Below are 21,509 nucleotides of genomic sequence, written 5' to 3' on the forward strand. Positions count from 1 at the left end.
CCCTCGTGCTTAACTCCCAGATCCGAAGCTTTCCTGGTCTTCCTAATGCTATTGGATTTTCACTCGCTATTCAGACTCCTATGTTTGACGTTTAAATGGCCTTGGAGAGTTAACTCTCCACTCGCCTAATCCAAGGCCCTAAAATCCTAAAACTTGTTGGTGTATCTAACTTAAAAAAAAAAAATTAGTGAATTTTAGTTAGCGCTTGATTTTAAAATAGGTTGTTCTTTAAGTCATGGGATAACGGAAGTGAAACTAGTGGTGTTTTTGACGCAAAAGAAATTAATAAAAACCTAACTACATGCACATGTACTTGTTTTCGTTTTTTGATGAAAAGCAATTTCTACAGGGTTCAGAGGAACTTCTAATAAAACAAACTTTTCTTTTCTTTTCGTTAATTCACGCTTCACACTCAGAAAAGTTAAAAAAGCTATGTATGCCTAAAAAGATGTGAAAATTTATCCTAATGCAACAAATATATGCTGATGCAAGATTCAAAACTATTCTAAAACAAGAAATGAAAGTTGCTTGCTTATCAATTTATATTTTGCCACATAAAATGTCTAGATGTAATATGAGATGTTACCACTCATTTCGTCTAAACACTAAAAACAAGTTTCAAGACAAACATAAAGCACTTTCATTCACTAAAATGAAACCAAATGAAAACCAAGTTCAAGAAAGCAAAACGAAGTTTTTCAAAAAGTTTTCTTCAAAGCAACAACAAAAGAGTCTTTTCAAAAATGCTCTCAACAAGACTGAAACTTTGTGATTGAAGAATAGACAACAAACACTTTTGCAAGTTGACACCACACAATGGACGAAAACTCAACAAAAATAAATGTGTTTAAGGATGCTCTTAACAATCAAAAGCGACAATGAAAGTGTAGAAATTTTGAATAATTTAACACATATTCAACAGAGATTATCTTGATCATGTACTATTGCGGAATACATACACAATACATAAGCTCCTCTATGTTGATCATCAATATAGCAGCATCAATAACAATAAAACATCAAGAGCATTCACACATTAACACAGTATGTATCCCAGGGAAAGCATCTCGCTAAAAACCCCAACTATCTGTATATTAATGATTGAGTCATGTAACATTACACAACATAATACTTCTCACAAGTATCTCCACCTCTGTTACACACAATACAGCTCAGATCTGATCTCCAAATCTCTTCCACTGCTTGCCTGCCTCCACTGCTCAATACCTGCTCAAGAACTGATGAGAATGGCTCACCAAACTCGTTTTTCACCTGCAAATAGTCACTCACACTTTGTTGGACGTGAGCACAAGCTATAATGTGGGCAAATACGTGAGCAAACTCATTGGCATACTCAATCCCTTGATTGTGCAAGATCTGGTGCACAACTATAGTCACAACTGATAGCAATCTGATTCTCTACCACCTGTCCCTGTTGAACTGAACATGCACTGACATGCAACTGAGTTAACTAATGTATTCATTAGTTGTATTATGAGTTAATAACTTGTGAATTAATTAATAACTAATTCACCCAACTCATCTCTAGTCTATTTGCCAGTTAGACTAAATACAACCAGTTTAACAAAGCTAAACTGAACACAACTCCATCAACTCCACAATCAACTCCACCAAACTCAACTGATTGAGTTCTAACTGAAGTCATGCATGCAACAACTCAACTGACTCATAAGAAAAGCGTATTTCCTTCTGACAGCTGCATGTGCCACCTCTGTAGCTCAAACTGAAGTGCTCCAAGAGAATAAGATCAAGTTTATAGTCCAAATATTATTATGAGATAATAATATTTGACTTTTCTATTTTTGACAGCCAGTCTAAAAATAGACTTTGATCACTCACACTGTGATCACTCACACTTTCATCAAAAATATAAGTCCATCTATTTTTCCCAACTTGACCAATCATCCATAAACAACAACCTGCAATCCATAGACATGATCCATATCTCTAAAAATAGACATAGTCTAAAAATAGACTTGCGCCAAAAATAGCCTGCGGGCCCACTTAGTGAAGGTGACTCTTTTCACTAAGCTCCATCATCTTGTTGCAATCTGAACAGAAAGATTTGGCAAAAAAAAACAAAAAGATAAAAAAGACAAGTCTCAAGAAAGTATCGATCAACAACTTTCATGAAACAAAGAAGTGGATGGTCACAAGAAACAGTTTTGTCAAGCAAACAAAAAGTCACCAAAAGCAAGATTTAACACAAAGATTGAGATCAATCTTTCTGCCCTGATGAATCAGAGCAGCCAAGATTCCAGCAAGAAATCTTGCGTGCTAAAGAAAAAAAAACGATGACGCTTGCAACAACAAAAACAAGACCAATACTTCTTATAATCAGAGAGAATTTGGAACAAGATGCTTGCTGTAAAACTAACAACTGATACTGGAAAGTGACTATTTCAGACTAACTCAAACCATCAGACAGACCTTAAGAGGTAAAAAAGATTTAAAAATCTTGAAAATTGCAAGATGTACGCAACTGTACTGGTGTATAGATTGCGTGTATACGCTACTGTAACTAAGGAAACCTACATATACGCGGGTTCACCTAAGGGAACATGTGTATATATGCTTCTGTAACTAAGAATAACAACGTATATAAAAGATTTCAAGAAAAATAAAAAACAAACTGAAGAAACTGGCAAAACTTAGAATTCAAAAACAGACCACACAGCAATAGCAAACAAACAGGCAGCTGAGCCCTGATTGGCTTGAAAACACCCAAAATAGGAACAACAAGAGTGTTGTCCCCAGCGGAGTTGCCAATTCTGTTGACGGAAATGTTCCCCTAGGGCTTTTGGGTTGAAACCCTAGCAGACTAAAAGTTGTCTATACAGAGAAACACACATTCACACAACCATTATGCTATTGTAAGCAAATTCTATGGTAAGAGGGCATACCTTAGGTCCTACCTTTGAAAAGGCCCTTTGGGGTGCAAACCCTTCTTGGAGTTCCCATTTTGCTCCTTTGATCTGCAAAACCACCAATTCCAAAGAACACAGCAATATATGGACAAAACCTTATAAGAAACCATCTTCATGTTATAAAGAAAGGTAGTTAGTTATGAAATATAAACAACCATTCACATATGTATTCTAACATGAATATCATAAACATAAAGAAGATTTATATCGGGAACCAAGACATGTGTTTCTTTTATTATAGACAAATAAAGTACAGAAAAGGAATAATTTCACCTGAGTCACCTTTCGCAGGCTCCAAGCAAAGCTTCCTTCCGGATCCGTCCAGCCTCAAGCCTTTAACAAACTCCTTCCATGACTTAATCCATGATTTCATAAGTAGTGGATGAACATCAACACACAAGGAAACAAGGGTTTCCTGTACAAATGGGGGAAGTGCAGAAGGCACAAGGGACTTCAGACCTGGTCAGGGGAAAAATCTCAGCATAATAACCTTTCTCTCTCTTCTCTCCTCCCTTAGGCCTTCCCATTGAGGTCTTTTTATACCTCTCCCAAAGTAGTTTTTTAGTTGGGAGTTGGTTGGGAACAGTTGGGCCACGGGCACTAACAGGTGATCAGTAGGTAAAACCCACGATCTCCGCCCGAAATTAAGGATTTTTATATTTTTTTAAGTGTTTTAATACATATACGCGGGTTGGGTATATGCCTACCTGCGTATACACGTGTTTAACTCAGAACAATGTCGCGTATAAGGGATAAAACAATTTTTTTAAATTTTGGACCAGGTCTAGAAGGAGGGGTTTCCCTAGGCCATGAGTGCAGCATCAAAAACCATAAGAGTGAGATTTGGAGCTATAACACAGAGTGGCACATCTTATTTCTCCCAATAACAAGAAAAAATTAGAGTCAAAACCATTAGCATATGTGAGTTTGGCTGAGGTGGGAGTAGGCTTTACCTCAGCTGGTATCTTACTATACATTCTATTAAATCTTTTATTAAAGTCAGGCAAAGATTCCCCCTTTTCTCTTTTCAAGTTACCAAACTTAGTGTGGTAATATAGAAAGTCCTTTTTATCTCCCCATTGCTTCAAAAATGCATCTTCTAATGCTTCAATATCTGTTATAGATCTCTGGGGTAATTCTCTGAACCACTTCCTAGCCTCTCCATCGAGGCTCTGGACAAAAACTCTCATCCACACATCATTCTCACTTATATCTAAGTTATCAGCATAACTGTAAAAAGCTTCAAGGTGTCCTTCAGCTGTTACCCCATCTGTACCAGTGAATTTAGGCATATATTTTTGATATTCTCCTACAAGCATGGCATTTAAAGGGACAAGCAACACCAATGGTCCATATCTTGCAGCTAAAATTCTTTCTATCGTCGTAGGTGCTTGCTGGCCTGCCATGACTGGAATATGTGTAGGGATACTGGCAGACTGAATAGTGGGGAACAATGAAATGGATGGCAGAGAAATAGGGATGTTTTGGACTGAATGGGAAGCTTTCTTTAGACTGAGATTCAAAGGGGAACTAACTGTACAAGGGGCTGAACTAATCTCTGAGGGATTTTATTTATTATCAATGTTGATTTCTAAATCTTCAGACTGTAAATCCTCAACAACAACTTTATCTTTCAGAGATGCATGAGATTTCTTAGGCTTACCTGATCTTGATGCCCCTTTTGTGATATGCTTTCTTCGATTTAACAATCCTCTCAGGGTCAGGCAATGGTTCAGCTGGAGATTTCTGAGGATTTCTTCGAGTATGTCTCACGAACTGAGCCAAAACTTCAAATTGGAGTCGCCAAAGGTTGGTATTCCTTCAATGGAGTTGCCAGACAGATGATTACAACCAATAATTGTGTTCAAACCTTGTCTGTCATCAAGGATTGAAGCTGTGTCATTTTCCCAGGGAAGATAAACTTCGATTCTCCTCTTCCCGGCAACGGCGCCAATTAATGTTATCACCCCAAGAAACCCACCTAGGTTGTATATCAGTGATGCTCGGGAACATTACAAACTCAACAAAATGTTGGATAAATGGTGGATGAATGAAAGAAATGCTGCATAATCAAGCCAGATAACCACTCCTACTATGATTTACCCCAGACATGGGTGAACACCCCCAGACTACAAGGATTTTAACCACCAATTACTCACAGTTCAAGGAAAAGGTGATAATGGAGAAGAATGACCACACCAGCCTGTGATGGCTGATGCAACCAGTTTAAAGGTTTGTAACTCTATTATTTAATACACAGATAGGATGACAGCTCTCTATGCATTAAAACAACAGAAACCCGCAAGCAATTTAAATGAAACAGCTAAATTCTAACAAAGAGGTGGGATGGCAGCCCCTCTACTGCTAAAAATCAACAACGCATCAACAATTACAAAACAGGCACAACCTGGAACAAGAAGAAGAAGTGGCAAGTGAGAAAATGACAGCAAAAGACTCTTGTATTAGTTGGAAATAAAGACCAGACATTGCAGGTTACATAATAGTTACAGTCTCCAGAAGTTGAGCATTACAACACACTCACTCTCATCTAACACCCATCCCCTGGCTACATTGTTGTTCTGGGTATATACAGAATTTGTTTATAAAAATATCTCTGCTAGGCTATACGTGGAGGTGTCATAATTAACCACCAACCACATTTACAAATAGATATGGGTTTTGATACAAATCTGACTGTTTTAATGGACAAAATCAGCCTTTTCTGGTACTCTGTTGTCCTTCTGGGGTAGATGCAGTAAAATATAAATGAAAGACATAACCTTTCAATGCTTTTAACTGCTTGAGAGTGCTCCTTTCCTCCACTGGCCATTCTGTCTTTTAAATGCAGTTGTTAAGGTATTAAATGTGCAGGTACAGGGTAGCTAATCGCCTTCATTCTTCAGCAGCGTAGAGCATTCGAGGGTGGCACAGCTATATCGGGACAAAAATTCACTGTTCGATTGCAAGGATCGATAGCGGGGATCATTCTGCAATGGCTATCGGGAGGAAGCGGGAACTACAAATGCGAGCCATGGGATGAAACGACTGGATGGCTGAGATCGGTTTGAAGAAGGTGCGATATGCGATTTGTGATCAGATTGCATTGCAACATCGCATCGGTGGAAGAGAAAGGGTGGAGCACTAACACATGGGTGCGATTTGCGATCGGATCGCATCGCATAATTGCAATCGGCAGAAGACACAGGGTGTAACGGAGGCAACAGGGCACGGACGCGATTTGCGATAACGATAAGATCACATCGCATCGTCGCTTCGGAAAAAGTCAAGGGAACTGATTGAGGCAGTGGGCATGGATGCAATTTACGATCTGATCGCATCGCAAAGGGAAAAACAGAGGCAACGCGGTAGAAGGGAGTTTAAGGTTTACAAAGGATTTTGAATAAAAATAAGGACAGCGGGAGGTTAAGAGGGTGTGGAGAAACCGAAGGAGGAAGATGAGAATGACTGCTGCGGGCACCTTTCTCAGCACAATCAACCATCAGTCCTGAATTTGACCTTTAAGCACTGAAGTTTATAGCAGAGCTAACATAACCCACTACTTTGTGTCAATGATCAGAAAAAATACTCACTATGACCTCACTGATGATCTTGTTTGAGGCATTGACCCTAGACTTACTTGACTCAAACTTTAGGGAATCCATAACTATTTTTACATCATATTTCACACACTCTAACATAATTACATAAATAATGAAATCTTACATTCTTTACAAAGACCAATAGCTTGATCTCTAAGAGATCATAGCAAAGCCTTTACACATTTACCAAAATAAATTAAAAAGACAACTTGTTTTTGACTACTATAATATAGGACACTAACATTGACTTGAATGGGGATGATATCCTCCCTGTGAGGTGCCAAGAACGCTCTATACTAGTAGCATGATCTTGGGTTTCTCCCAATCCTGCAACATGTTCCTTCTCTGTAAGTCTGAGAACCAAGACTTAAATCCAAACAGAATTGTACATGATGCGAACTGAAATTTGAAACTGCTGAAAACTAAAACTGAAAACTACTACAAAACATGCTTAGAGTGTTCAGCTTATTGGCACAACATTTCCTACTCTAACCTGTTAAAGAACTGTTGAAATCAAGTGATACAAAAATTCTAGTGAAGCCAATCAAGTAGCTGCTAAAATAATTAGAGTGCTTGATTGTGCTTGCACCATATGGAAATTGGACAATGTAATGGCAGTGGACACTCATGATTAATCTATTCTCCATATTGAAAACATGATTGAAAATACAAGCTGAAAAAATCTTCCATATAATGAGCTACAGGATCATAAAAGACATGATTTGTTTGATGATCCTCAAGGTATTCAATGACTGCCTTGTCATGGCTGAATTTTTTGATGTATTCACTATGTCAAACCATAACTTCAACTGTGCATTATCAAACTTGTGTCCAAAATCAGAGCATTCATTAATCTGAAAATCATAGGGCAACACTACCTCGTATTTTTTTTCGCTGGAAAAGGTTCTCAAATGACTAATTTTGACATTAGAAATTGTGGGATTGAATTTGAATCTCTAAGGCTTCAATATCTTTCTCATTTTTTTCAACAAATGATTTTAAAAAATAGCTCTTCTCTTAAGAGAATTTGCTTAATCTTAAATTCCTAGGTAAAAAAACTAAGAAAGCTTCTTCCACTTGATCATCATAAAAAATATCAAAATATTCTCTGAAACTTTCAATAGAAAAATGGTCTTCAACATACCCTATCATTTTGATTGACTAGGTAACTAGATCTGCACTTTAAACTCAGAATTTTTTGAATAGCAAAGTCGACATAGATGCTCTGAACTCTGGATTGTTTGTAAATGGAGTTTCCCGATGACTAATGGACATCCTTATTATGTCTGATCACAGTTCACCATCAGTAATTAGATCTAGAACTTGATGTTTCTTTCCCAGGGAAGATGGAACCTTTTTCTCCCCGACAATGGCACCACTATCCTAGATCTCTGTAATTCCTCCAAGCTGAGGAGAGGAATCGAAAGGTAGCCACAAACCACTTGGAAGCTTAGAATCTAGCCCTTCCAGCTTCAAAGAGGGCTATCTTTGTCTAAAACTTCATTCACTTAGGTATTAGGATAGGTTTGGTGCTCAAAAATGAATATATTTTAATAGGTTTTCTTGCAGGAAAGAAGATAGATCCATTGGTGAATACAGTCATATAAGTTTATTCTTTTCTAGTGATAGGATGTAGAAAAAGATGGATCCTTTACAGGGGCAAGGTAGGTAGTACTTTTGGAATTTTTCAGTCAAATTCGTTGAAGGAGGGTGAGTAGAATATAGGTGGAAAATGACACATATAGAATCAAACAACACGATGAATTCTAAATTTCGTTCAAGTGGAAAACATAAATGTTTAGAAAACTGAAACATAATACTTTTTGAAGTGAATTATGAGACAAATATTTGTTCAACTAAACAAGACAACACATTTCCAAGCATGATTGATAACAAAAGATAACTTACAAAACAAAGAATCCCATCTCCAAAGAAACTAACACAGGAATCCCTGTAAATTAGGCCTTTGTCTTTTCATTCACTGAAAAATATATCAAAAGAGTAAAGTGCATAATGTCTCTTCTCTGAACCTGACCAACCAACCTTTGCACACTAAAATTCATGAAATATATAAAATTAACTCATCCCTGAACTTAGGGGATCGAGCTCAACAATTTCCCAAAGATAGAGTCAGTTACATTAGATTTAGAAACTGCCTACTACAAAATAGGGACCGAATTTATGGAAAATAGGGCTCAAATATTAAATCATATCTCTCAAATCATGATATTTGTTACAAAAATGAAGGAGATTTTTGTTTATGAACTCTTTCTTGAGATAAACCTCTCTCCTTTTTCAAATATTATTCTCCTTCGCCTTAGAATCCATGCCCAAGTATTATGACTAAAACAAGAAATAACGAAATCTAAAAAATAGTCTGTAATGATTCATTCAAATATTCAAATATATGACACATGTTACAAAAATGAAGGAATTTATTATAATTTAGCTTGTGTTTCACAAAATCCGTGTTCACGTTTTCAAAATTCATCTCCATTTGGTCAAAAAAAGATTTTGAAAATCATGTCAAAAACAGTGAAAAAGCACAACAACTTCTTTTGACTTTGTGAAAGCGCAAGAAACGCATTATGTTTCTCCAAATGCACAGGGACTCCATGGTTCTCATACTTATATCCATTCCCTAGATTTTTGAAAGTTTTGAGCAGGTAGAAGACATCCTCTACAACGTTAGGAACCTATTTAAAGACCCGTGCTCAAGCTACAAACTTCTGTCCTTTAAAGTTACCCCTGACAACAGAAGCACAGTGCCAAAGGGCAAGGAATTTTCACTTGCATTTTCTTGACTGGAAGTTGGGGTCTCCGACCGAGGAAAAAAAATAGTTGATAATATTGAAAACTTAACTGAATGAACTGACCCCACTACTTTCTACCAATGATGAGAAGACAAGACTCATTATGACCTCACTCATGATCGTGTATGAGACATCGACCCTAGACTTACTTGACTCAATCTTTAAAGAATCCATAACTATTTTTACATCATCTTTCACACACTCTAACATTATTACATTAATAATGAAATCTTACATTCTTTACAAATACCAATAGCTTGATCACTAAGAGACCATAGCAAAACCTTTACACATTTACCAAAATAAATTGAAAAGACAAAACTTATTTTTGGCTACTATAATATAGGACACTAACACCATTGACAATGAACTATATGTTGAATCTTGACTTGGTTGAATGATGATCCTTATAGTCATATTATAAAGGGTTTGATGCATTGATTTATGTTAATGAGGGAAATTGCTTTGCTCATTATGTTAATAGTTGATTTCTCTTCTTGATGAGTATGTTATTGAATTGATAGGCAAAATGTTGATGTTGATTATGCTATAGTAACAGAAGTGGGACAATGATCCTTTATGAACTTAATATGTTGTTGATTGCTAGGGACTTTATGTTCTTGCTAACTAACAAAAATGTTACATATTGAATAGTTTGATGAGTATTGGCTTGAAATCTGATAAGATTTATGACAGATAGAAATGAAAAATATCTTGTTAAGTAGTCAAGGAATGATAAGCATATGATCTAATTGAAGGATCTGGCTTGGAACTTGATCTTACTTATTGGCTGTGTTTCATCCTTATTATTTTAATGAATTTGATGCTTGACAATGATACTACATTTGACTTCGATATTGGCATGGTGCAAACTGTTGTACATTGACTCAACAATTTTCTTGTCGATGATAATTGAGAAGGGATTGTGACAAGTTTCTTATGACACTATACATGGCTTGGCATTTGATAGTTAGGGTTCTATACAGTTCTTGTCAAGAGTTGACATGATATGATTTGATGTTGTGTTACAACTTGGTTAACTTGACATCTCACAAGGTTGTAACTTGGTACTTGGGTGTGAGCTCTACTTAATTGAATATTTTGGCAATGATATTGGAAAAACCTTTTATGGCTTTGATATTGGTTTAATATGACAGTATTTTGGCTTAACCTTGCATAGTGTTGATTTGTTTGAGTATAGGTATGTTGGTTTAGTCAGTGTTATGATTGTAGAGGAATATTGATATTTAGTGATCTAGTGATTGGCATATTTGTATTCAGTTTTGCTACTCACTGATTCAAGGTTTGGTATTGCTAGTATTAGTATATTGGCTTGATCTAGTTGCACTAGTTTGATGGGAATTTAGTGATTCGTTTTCTTTAGTAATTTAGTTGGTATTCAATATTCAGTGATTCAATTGGTATTCAATATTCAGTGATTGGCACAATGGTATTCAATATTGGTATTGGTCTTCAATGATTCAGTATTTGGTATCTTGGTGCATGGTTGTTGTCGGTAGTGGCCAACATATTATTTATGGTTGATTGAAAGGTGGATATAGTATTAAAATTTTGAAATGTGCTCCACGAAGTGTTGAGGGTTGTCGCCTTTAGTGAGGGAGTAGGAGGTTCCTTCTGGTAGTAAACTTGATTAGGGGGTAGTCACTCCCTTCCAGTAGGATTTGGAGAATGAAAGGAGGTAGGAGCCTATGTGCTAACAAGAGTCTATGCCAGTATGAAATTGTAAGAATATTTTCTTTATAATAAAAGAAGAAGACAGATTGACATAAACGATGGTTTTCTCCTACATTGGATGTCTACCTAAAATCTCGATGTCAATATGTCATTGATGTGATGATGTGTTTTATGATTTACATGCTCTTACATTTGATATTGTATATGGTTTTTTTAATAAGCTATAATCCATACAACTATGAACTTCTATCTAAAAAAAAAAAAGAGAGAGAGCCCCCCACCTCTCTCAGTATTTCTAACAGATAGTGTGTGTGATTAGAGGAATTCCTCTTTTGTGTCTACGACATCAAGTGCCTCACATGATCAATTGTGATTTTGAATTTATAATTAAATGATTGTGTAGTATAAGTAGATACAAACAATAAAAAAACACATATACACATCATCAATCACTTTAATGATCCCAAAATCTGTCTAAAAATCTTTTACATCACTGAATATATGAAAATATTATGTGTAAGATTATACTTACCAAATAAATTAGCTTTAAATACTTTTATTATTAATTAAATAAAATTTATTTTATTTTTTAATATAATATTATTTAATGTGAATATAAAAACATTTATGGATTTCCATTTACTAAATTATAAATCACTTTTCAATACAAAATTAAAATTAAAATTAAAATTTTATATATATATATATATATATATTTAAAGTAAAGTTTGCTTTAAAATAATATATCGAAGACCAATAGACGCCTACAAGTTCATCTTTGGGTTTTTTCCTAATGGTTCACATAGAGGGATTCTAAGAAAAGCAAATTCAATTGAATGTCTGCGTCCCGAAAAGAGGGTCATTAGACATTCGAAAAGAGGGTCATTAGACATTAGCAAGTTCATGTTTTTAGGGGTTTTTTTGGATGGTTATAGAAGAGGGATCCTAAGCATATACGATGCCAGAATCGGAGACATTATTTTGTTTGGGTAATATTTTTATAATATTAAAATTTTCAAAACTAATTTATGTAATCATATCTTATAATAAATTATTAAATCAAAATAATGTAAATAAAATATTGAATTAAGATATAGTAGGTTATTATTGATATAGATTCATGTTAACTTTATTTTATTATACCGGTCACAAGCATGATATTATGATATTACGTATTTAGTTTTTTCTTTGACCAAAAAATTACACTTTTATTTATAGTTTAATATTAGGAATTCAATTTTTGTTATTTTTATTATTATTTAAATTTATTTATTTGTAACGTGATTGGTTGAGGTCTTATTATACGCTGTTTAGTAACATTCATTTCTATTAATTACTAATTATTAATTATTATTTTATTTCTTTTTTATTTAACTTTCTTATTTTTATTATTTTTTTCTTCTTCCTATTATTTCCATTTTCAAGACTTGTAATTTTTTCTCCATATTTTCAATTTAAAGTGACTTATTATTATATTAAAAACATATTTTAATAAATTTAATTATAAAAAAATTATATATATTAATAAAATATAAAACACACATAGATAATAAACATATATATTAAAGTGCATTTATTAATATGTATTTATAGATAATAATAAATAATAAATATATCATTGTTAATTTAACAATTGAAGTATAATATTTTTTTACAATTAAAAAAACCTCATAAAACATTATAAAAATTTTAGGGAGGAAAATAATAAAAAGTCCTTGCCAAAAATTTATTTTCTTAATTTTTCGTGATGACATTCAACCATACAATATTTTATTAGTTGTTTTGTTTCGTGTTTATTGTTTTTGAGTTTAATTAAACTATATTTAAACTAAGTGGCAGGTACTAGCTACTATGTAGCCCTTGTTAAACATTGAGAAAGATCAATTTTTTTAGAAATTTGATTTTCTAAGAGCTTGATAGATCATGAGTTAACATAAATGGTTAACTCCATGGTAAGAAAAACAAAAAATTTACTCATAACCTTCATTTTAACCAACACATTAATAAAAATGTTTTAATCAAAAAAATTGTTTTTATTTGCTTTACACAATATAAATATAATATTTCTCTCTATAAAAAAATATAGATATTTACATTGATTTTTTTTTATTAATATTAAATATCAACTCATTAAAATTAATGAAAGCAGGAAAAGAGAAATGCTAACATGTGCAACAGCCCAGCTCGAGCCTACACTGACCTAGCCGTCACTGCCCCTGCAGATGACTCTCTCTGTAGCCTCCTGCTGTTGAGGCCAACCATACCATGCAACCCTATGAGGATGGAGATCCTCACTCTTCCATGCAATTAGGGAATGAAGAAAACGCAGAAGCCTTCACATCTCTGATCGCAGAGAATGGAGCTCCAAGGAACAGGCCATCAGTCAATAAATTTGTAAAGAAACTTGAAAGTATCACAGAGATTTCTCTCCCTCCATCACTTCCAAGAAGAGCAACCATCTCTTTGGCAGAATGTGGACTTGTTGGACAGTTCACAGGGCTATGGCCATCACCCAAATCAGTGCAAAAATGGTTGGAAATAAAATGGAATGCAACCACACAGGGGAAGATAGCAATACGATTATGTGGAAGAGGATACTACACCTTTCTCTTTGAAACAAAGGAGGAAAGAGATCTGATATTTAGAAACGAACCTTACTTCATGGACTCCAGAGATTTATACCTGAATAGGTGGACGTTAGACTGATCTGGAGATGGATGTCCCAAATGCAGTGCCTGTGTGGGTCAGGATCCCGCATCTTCTTCTTCACTGCTGGGGAGACGAATCTGTAAAGGTAATAGGAAACACACTGGGAAAAATTATTGGTAGATGTGAGCCAAAAGACAACATGCATGCGTGCGCAAGAATATGTGTGGAAGTAGATCTCGAAAAAGGCCTCCCATAGGCAATAAAGATCAAGGCCGACCAGTGGACACACATTCAGTAGCTAGATTATGAGCAAATACCATTTAAATGCAAGGTATGTCATGAGTATGGTCATTTTGCAAATAGGTGTCTTAAAAAAATAGAGCATGAAAATGTAGAAGAGTAAGAACCTACATGGGAACAAGTGAAAAGGAAAAAACCTACCAATAAGCAGACCACATCAAATATTTATCAGTCCCAAGAAGCAAACGAAACAACCTCTCAGCCTCCAGCGAAGGTTACTCCTCCTGATCACACAACTCCGAATCCTTTTGAGCCATTAGAAGACTCCTTTGATCCACCCTCTCCCAGATCCCCACCTTCAAACCCCATCTCTTTAGCTCTCATATCCTCCCCCAACCCTATATCCTCTCCACCTCCTCCCTCAGTGGACCGCATTCTAACTAGAAACAAAGCCAAAGAAATCCCCCAAGCCTGGGATCAGCAAAAAAAAGTGGGAAGGAAATCCAATAAAGAAATCAGAGATGAGGCAGCAGCTAAAGAAATGGCCCTAGGAACGCAACAGCCAATGGATTCATTCCTTGGGAAACAAACAGGAAGTCATGAAAAAACTCAGCAAAGAGGAAAGGGAGGACCACACCAACACAATAGTAAATAATGATAGTTGTCTCTTGGAATTTTCGCGGCCTTGGTACCTCCTTTAAAGACAATGCAGCTCAAGACATTTTAGCCAATGAACAACTAGACGTATATATGATCCAAGAGACCAAACTAAACAAGCAAGAAAATCAAAAAATGATTCAAAAACTAAAAAATTATGAAGGAGTAGCGTTAGAAGCCACATGAGCATAAGGAGGAATCAACACCATTTGGGACAAAAGAAAATGGGAATTAATGACCCAAAAAATCAGCAGACACTGGATTTGAACAGAGTTGAGAAATCTCAAAACAAAAGAATAGTATAGCATTATAAATGTGTACTCCCCAAATCACTATAGAGAGAAAGAAAAATCTTGGAAATTAGTTAAAGAAGAAATAGCAGAGAGACAAAGTGGGAACTTAATCCTAGGAGGATACTTAAATTTAATAAGGAATAAGAAAAATTTGGCAGAATCTTCCACAGCGATCCGTCAAGAGAATCTCTTGAATGAATAATAGAAGAACACAAATTAATATACATTCTGCCAAGCAATGGAAAATACACTTGGAACAACAAAAGAATAGGAAAAAACAACATAAAAGAAATGTTTGATAGAATTATTATTCATGAAAGCATAGCAGTTGCTTATACTCTTGTGAAAAGTAAAATTGTTCACAACTCAGCTTCAGATCACAAGCCGATGGTGCTAACCTTAGGAAAGCTAGAAAATCAAGGACCCCCTCCCTTCATATATAATTCAATTTGGGATAGCAAGGAATATTTTGGCAAACAAATAAAGGATAGTTGGAAAAAAAGTGTCACAGGATCTCCCCAGTATGTTTGGGAAACTAAGCTAAAGAACCTAAGGATGCACTTAAAAAATTGGGCAAGAGAAAATGATCTCCGGGACAAAGCTAGGAAAATCGAGTTGCAAAAAAAATGGATAATATTTGCAAGGAAAAAGAGAACAAGGAAGAAGGTAAGCTACAAGAAAAGGAAATATACCTGGAAATATATAAGCAAGATAGGCAAGAAGAAGAGGAAAGCAGACTGAAGTCAAGATGCCTCTGGCTAAAATCTGGTGACAAAAATACAACCTTCTTTCATAATACAATGAAAATAAGGAGGTCAAAAAATCAGATTGAACATATTCAAGTAAATGGTCAAGAAATAAAAGGAGTTGAAGCAATAAAAAATGCATCCCATACACACTTTAAAGAACTCCTCTCAACAAGTGGCCAGTAGGTAGGTAATGAAGAAATTTTGCAGCATATAAAAAAAATAAGCGACTAGCAAAACAGGGAATTAGACAAAGAAATTACTGAGGAAGAAGTTAGAGAAGCTGTGTGGAATCTCCACCCTGATAAGACACCAGGTCCAGATGGGTTTACAATGGCCTTTTACAGACAACATTGGGAAATTATCAAAAAAGATCTAATGAGAATGCTCAAAAATTCTTTCCAAAAAAAATTATTTGAGGAAATAAAAAATCCTCCTTCCTAGCCCTCATTCCGAAAGAACCCAATCCTACAACTTTGAATAGATATAGGCCAATCTCCTTTTGCACCTCGTCTTATAAGATACTCACCAAAATTCTAGCAAACAGAATGAACAAATTACTTCCGGAAATAATTTTAGAAAACCAAGGAGGATTTGTCCCCAAGAGGTAAATCACAAAAAATGTGATAATTGTTTAGGAAGTTATTCACAGCTGTATCCAAATAAAGGAGAGAGAAATGATTGTTAAGTTAGATATGGCTAATGCTTTAGATAGAATTAACCATAACTTTCTTGCAGCAGCTCTCAAAAAGTTTGGCTTTTCAATAAATTTCATAGAGATTATCGAGGCATGTAAATCAAATCCATGGATAGCTCCATTAATCAATGGACGGCCCAGTAAATTTTTCCAAAGCACATGAGGGTTGAGGCAAGACTATCCACTTTCTCCATTCTTGTACATCATCATGGTTGAATCATTGAGTGCTATGTTGGAAAATCAGAGAAAAGAGAAAAAATTAATAGGGATCCAAATATCGAGAGGAGTCAAAGATATAAACCACTCTCTCTTTGCAGATCATACCCTTCTCATAGGCAGGGCATCCTGCATTATAGCAATATGATTCAAAAAAGTCTTGGATGAATTTCTCCTAGCTTCAGGAGGAATTTTAAACAACTACAAATGCATAATTTATTGCTGGAATACCCCAACAAAAATAATGCAGTGTATCTCACAAATATTGGAAATACCTTTACAAATAAATTGGAGCCACTTAACTTATCTTGGTCTGCCCTTAGCAAAGGAAGTGGTAAAATCATAAGTCCGGAGCAAGCAAGTGGAGAGAATGAGGGAAAAAATTTAGAACTGGGGAGTGATGTGGCTCAACCTGGCAGGAAGAGTGACACTGATTAAAGCACTTCTCTAGGCCTTGTCTATATATTAGTATGCAATCATTATGGCTTCGGCAAGTTCCCAAAAGCAAATGGAACTGATAATTAGAAGCTTCCTTTGGCAAGGAGGAAAACAAGATAATAAAAAATTTAGCCTTGTTAGATGGGAGAAGGTTACTCTTCCCTATGAAAAAGGAGGTATAGCAATACGACTGCCAGGACTAATGAACATTTCTCTAGGGACAAAAATTATCTGGAGAATGATAAATGGGAATGGTCACTGATGGGAAAATGTTCTAACAATGAAATACTTAAATTGTCATAGAAAAAAGCTACTCACTGATACTATTCCAGACAGGCCATGCACCCAAATCTAGAAATTGGTTAAAAGGATAATTCCTCTTATTAGAGATCAAATATCCAAAAATCTAGGGAATGGAAAAACAATTTCTATCTGGGAGGATAGAATAATGGGGAAAAACACCTTAAATCAGCGACAAAATTTAAGAGGACTTTAGAGATATATGGAAGAGAAAAGTTTTAACACTCTTTATTCTAGTTTGAGAGAAGATTCTTCAACAAATATCACATTGGGATGCTTCTGTTGACGCGTTTCGAACCAACCAGTGTGGTTCATCGTCAGGACAAGTTGAATGAATAGATCTCGCTTTGCATATTAAATAGTCAGAGCAGAGTATCCAACAACTATATTTCTTGACCAGGTAATGGCTATATTGACTAATGGCTAAATTTGACTGGGAAATGGTTATTCTATTTCGGATTGGGATCAGAATAACTAGGTAAGATGGAAAAAGCTGGCTGCACCACCAAGACTAAAAAGTAAGTGGGAAATTTTAAAAGTTCATCTTGCAGGGGTTGCACCCCTCAACAAAGAAGAGTAGGATGACTTTGTTTGGGACCCAAATGGAGGGGATTACACAGTGAAATCGGGGTACAACCTCCTCCAAAAACTTCACAATCAAAATGATTGGAGTCTTTGGAGGGCAACTTGGAAATCAAAGAGTGCCCAAAATTAAAGTCTTCACCTGGACCCTTCTCAAAGGTAAAATTCTTACCTCTGAAAATTAAAAAAAAAAGAATACAAGGGCCCTCAAAATGTGTCATGTGTCAAAATGAGGAAGAAACAATCCAACGCCTCTTCATAAACTGTATGGTGGCGAGAGAGTGTTGGAAACATGCAACAAGTCCTTTGTAAATAAACATAAATCCAACAATTCAGTTGACAACTCTTCATAAAAACTGGGATAAAATTTACCCATATACAAAGAAAAAAAAGGCAACAATAAATAGGATATGGAAATGTCTCCCTTCAATCTTGTGTTGGCAAATTTGGTTAGCTCGAAACAAATGAATTTTCAAAGAACAAAAACCAAATCTAGGCAAGATCCTAGCAAAAACTTGGAGCCAAGTTGTAGAGATAATAAGTATAAATGGAATCTCAAAAATGGACCAGAAAAATTTACAACAAGAAGAGAAATACTGGTACAACAAAGCAATGTTATAAAACAAAGCAAAAGCAGAAGCTATAGCAAAAAATAAAGAATTTCACACAAACAAGAAATGGGAATTAAGATTAGAGGATAAAGAATTTGCAGAATGGATAAAAGAATAAAAGAGACACCTTTTTTTTTTTTACGGAGCTGCAAAAAATAACCCAGGTAAAGCAAAGGCAAGCAGAGTTATACTAGATCAAATGGAAAAAAAAATAATGACCTATGAATGGAGCCTTAGAGAAATAACAAACAACAACGCTGAAGCATACAACCTTCTCCTAGGCACAAGGCTTTTAAACAAAAATGCAATCAAGGGCCCTATAATAATAGGGGACTCGGCTATCATAATAGCCACATTGGATGCCAAAAGGGACTTCAAAAGCATAGCCATCAACAAAATCTATCAAAGGATCAGAACAAGTTTTGGAAGTATGGGAAAAATAACCATAAAGCATGTCCTGAGAAACCAAAATAAGGACGCTGATAGCCATGCCAACAAAGCAATTGATAGACTAGTTGGGATTGTCAAAGAGACTAATGAAATTTATGAAGAAAGTATACCATGACCCCCTCACTCAGTATGAGGTTCGAGAAAGAAGATATAGATCCGAAGAATATCACAAGAAATATTATAGGGGGAGAAATAAAAAAGAAGAATCAAAACATCAATTCAAGAAGGAGATTGCATGAGGAAAATGTTAGGTCCCTATAATACTAGTGATTACCCCATTACTATTGTAGTTGTATCCCTTGATAAAATTTTGTTGTGGCCCTATTGTCCCCATATTGTTATTACTGTGCCCCATAGAATCCCTCTATTGTTATTTTTGTGCCTTTATATTATTATAGTTAGGTCGGCTGGGTTATATTATGACTCCTTAGACTCCTATATATAGAAAGGAGTTTTTGTCATTTGAATCATCAAATAATCATTCATTTGTGTAATGTAAAGGAGGTTGCCCCCTCGAAGAGGCTGAATTCTAAGGCGTTGATCTATCTTTTCTATCTTTTTGTGAGCTGGTTTCATAACAATGAACCACACTTGTTGGTTCAAAACACGTCGACAAATGATTGATGATGTGATTTACATCAAAACCCCTCTCATAAACTTGTTATGGATCACAGAGGCCTAAATTCAATAAAATACAAGTTGTTACAACCAGTTCTCAATTAAAGACCTATTATGGTTACACCACTTTTTATAGCTATAATTTCTCAGATCTTTTCAATATTCCACATAGATTTACATCTCACAGTCTTCAATAATTATCTCTAAAATATCGGCTATGGTATTTAATAGTTTGCAGTGGAGAAACAATGTCACGATGTAACAACAATCTTCGGGGTCTAAAAGCAACAACTGTTTTCCCATAGTATTTAGTAATTACAACAAGAAAGAAAAACATCCAAAATATCTCTTCCACAATTTCCCTGGTTAGTCATTCAAAAAATACACTGTTTCTTTCGATACTTAACAGAAAATGGCATACCTAATATTTCAGAGAAAAAGATTGATTTTTCACTAGGGAGAGTGACATTGCGGCAAGGGATTAATGGATTCAGTGAAGGGAAATGGCAAAAAATAGGGAAAAAGGTGCTTGAAATATCCTTAAATATTGCACCCAACATCTCCCCCCAATTGAAGCTACTGCATGCCCTCATGCAGATTCCTCTGAATGTTTAGGGTCGTCCTTTATTACAACACTAGCATGTTGTTGATGTAGTTCTGTGAGATCATAAACGTCAGTAGTATCTTCATCCTCTTGCATGTATCCTTGAGTAGCCATAAGCTGAGTAGTCCAAGATCTTTCATCATACCTGTTTAGCTGGTAGTGAGGTTGGTAGCTCTCAATCAGAAGCCAAATCAAAGGGAATTTGAACTTAAGTCCTATCCAAAAATCTCCCATTGATTTAACAATTCGTGCATACTTAGGAAATCGAGTAATAGTTATCACAAAGTTACAAAATCCAAAGGGATCCATCATCTGTAAAGTTTCGTTGCTAGCTTCTGAATGTTTCAAGCTTCCCACCAATGCTCTGCTCTTTAGTTGTGCAAAAATATTAAGACAAAACCCAATGACTCTTCTCTTGTACTGGGATGATTGTTCCACCATGTTAGGAGTACTAAGAAATCTTATGAATTCTCGCCTCAAGATAGTAGCTGCAGTAGGCTCTGATCTCATTTTCAACATTGTTGTCTCTTCATTCCTATCAGATGATGTCTTGGAAAGATTCCAATCAACTTGGTTCCTCATAAAATATATGAAGTCTCACAACTGTAAGTCTCCAACATAAGAAAAACAAATTACAATAATTTGTAGACTGGCATGCTTAGTAAATATATTGTGAAAAAATAGTTCACACAACAAACTTTGTTCATAAAAATCACAGGAACAAAATACATTTAAAAGATTCCTAGTAGAAATACCCTGATAGGGTCTATTCTCACAAATAGCTTTCAATTGGAAAAGATAAAACTTTTCCCACAGGAAAACTGGATAAGATGGAGATGGCGCCCTACAACCCAAAAGGTTCAGGGCTAACTCATACATTTCTCTTTTATCTTCAGTCAATTCCTTAATCTCTTGTTGCAATTGTTGACTTTGTTCCTCCTTCTTCTTCTCGGCTTCCTTTGTCTCCCATTGTATGAGTTCTTCTGTCAGCAACTCCTCAGCCCATTGATCCTTAAGAGTGTGAATAATATTCTGATGCTCCTCTAAAGAAATTACTCCCTTTTTTAGGGAGAGTGCCAACTGTTTCCAATTTTGCAATTCAGAAATCAATAAAAGTTTTTCTAAGTGCCAATCTGCCTCAGGGTCTAATGCAATGGAAGGTGTAACAACATCTTGAAATTGGAGTTGTTCTGCCTTGACTGTTGGTTCTTGTGTAACAACAGTTTCATCGACAGGTTCTTGTGGATTAACTCTCACTTTTTCTTCTTGAAAAACTTCTGCCTCGACTGTTGGTTCTTGTGTAATAATAGTGTTGTTGGCAGGTTCTTGTGTTTCAGTTTCTAGGTCAAATTC

The sequence above is a fragment of the Pinus tabuliformis genome, chromosome 1_2 (genome assembly GCF_031772625.1).
Source record: "Pinus tabuliformis cultivar Carrire ecotype Pingquan chromosome 1_2, CPIR1, whole genome shotgun sequence".
Classification (NCBI taxonomy): Eukaryota; Viridiplantae; Streptophyta; class Pinopsida; order Pinales; family Pinaceae; genus Pinus; species Pinus tabuliformis.